Consider the following 1,884-nt stretch of genomic DNA (forward strand, 5'->3'; position numbering starts at 1 on the left):
TACATGAAGGTTACATGCAGTCAGCAGGGTAAGATCAACCTTCTTAGTGGGGCAGATAGGGTCCCCTCCTATGTCACCAGACTCATTTCCTGCTTCCCTCCCTCACCCCTGCCCCAGACTGCTACACAGAATTGCTCTCTAACACTTGAAAGAGCCATGCTATTCAGGCTATTCAGTACCTCAAAGCTTTGCTGGACACTCTTTCCTTTCCCTGGCTTCTGCCCATCCATCTCTTTCTTCAAGACCTGGCCTAGATGTCCCATCTTTTAAGAAGCCTTTCCTTTCCTAGATCCTTGCTTTTGCTATGTTTCCATAGGCTATGCATCTCTCTCTCTCTCTCTCTCCCTCTCTCAACTTTTAAGCATTTACTATTTATGAAACATGCTAAGTGCCTTAGAGTTCATCTAATTTAATACCCAAAACAATCCTGCAAGGCAAGTACCATAATCATCCCCATTTTACTGATGAGGAAAATAAGCCATAAGTTAAATAATGTACCCAAAGTCTCAAACCCAGATACACTGAGATTTTACTGCAGGTCTATGTGAGTAGCTCTCTTAACACCACACTTTCTCTGTCCACAGGCTGCGAGTTCCTTGAAGATGGGGATGAGTGGTGCCTCACAGAGGAGAAGCTCAGTCCTTATTTATGAAGACAGTGGCAATCCCACTCTATTTATAAAGGACTAGTAAGGAAATTTAAGCAGTGTATGAGGAGTCTCTGGTTTTCTGTTTTAAAATGCCACCTGAGATAATTCATTACAAATATTAAAATGTATTGCATCTTTATTATGGGGCTGGAAACACAGAGATGAGCAACTGTGTTCCAATCCTTGAGAAGCTCATAGACATAACAATCTAGCTAGAGAGTAGGTAGAGTGCGCCCAATGCCCCATGCTTGCCAAGGAGGGAGATCTCATTGTATAGTAGGAATAAGGCACTATCAGGGTCAGAAACCACCCTCCCCATGCCTGGTCCTTCTCCCCCTTCAGAAATGGTCGTTTCTTCCCTGAAGAAGACTCAGCATCCATGAGCACAAACCCAAGGGATTTTGTGGCTATGGCAAGTCAACAGTAACTGCTACTCTGTGTGTACCAGTCTGAAGTAGGGAGCCAGGTGTGGTGTGGAGGGTGTATGCTCTGGAGAAAAATTTCCCCAGACCCATGGTTTCCCCACTCTGTGTTCTTGGGCAAGCTAGTGGCTTCTCAGGGACTTTGTTTCACCTTTTCCAAAATGATTATTATAATAATAGACCTTGCTCATACAGTTTTTGGAGGATTTAAGAGCTGTTATATGTAAATTAGAAAGACTAGTCTTAGATATATATCAAGTGCTACCCTAGTAGTTGACATTTCTGTCCTTGATATGGGGTCCTGTGCAATGAGGTAGTATCACCACAATGAAGGGGGTTAGAAAGAGGGCTTTCATGGTGCAATTGTTACACATTTAATACACAGAATAAGGTGAACTTCCTCTTCCCTGTTTTTGCCTTCATGTTATATTAAACTCCAGAAATCCCTATGATCCTCAGTCCCCATCCCTGCTCCCCAGTACATAGCAGAAAGTGGCTACTCAAACCTAGAGACAGGATGAACACTGGGGGTTACAGAAGTGTGGCCTGCAGTTTCCTAGGGGGATGGAGAGAGGACAGGTTTCAACTGAGACTTTCTTCCATCTGCCCTCCTTTACCCAGCAGATGGCAAAAGAGGTCTGTCCTCTGTTCTCCCCAGCACAAAACATGCAGACTTACCCCATCCCAGCACTTTCCATACTCTACTGCCATTCCTTGTGTCTGCCTCTGGCCTGTAATGTCTTCAAATGCAAGACACTGTGTGGACTCTGACTAGCTCTAGCCTTGACCATGGTACCAGAAAAATAGTAGATG

Source organism: Eumetopias jubatus, unplaced genomic scaffold, assembly GCF_037043125.1.
Source record: "Eumetopias jubatus isolate StellerSeaLion01/CBP00866 unplaced genomic scaffold, mEumJub1_p1.0 scaffold_13, whole genome shotgun sequence".
NCBI lineage: Eukaryota > Metazoa > Chordata > Mammalia > Carnivora > Otariidae > Eumetopias > Eumetopias jubatus.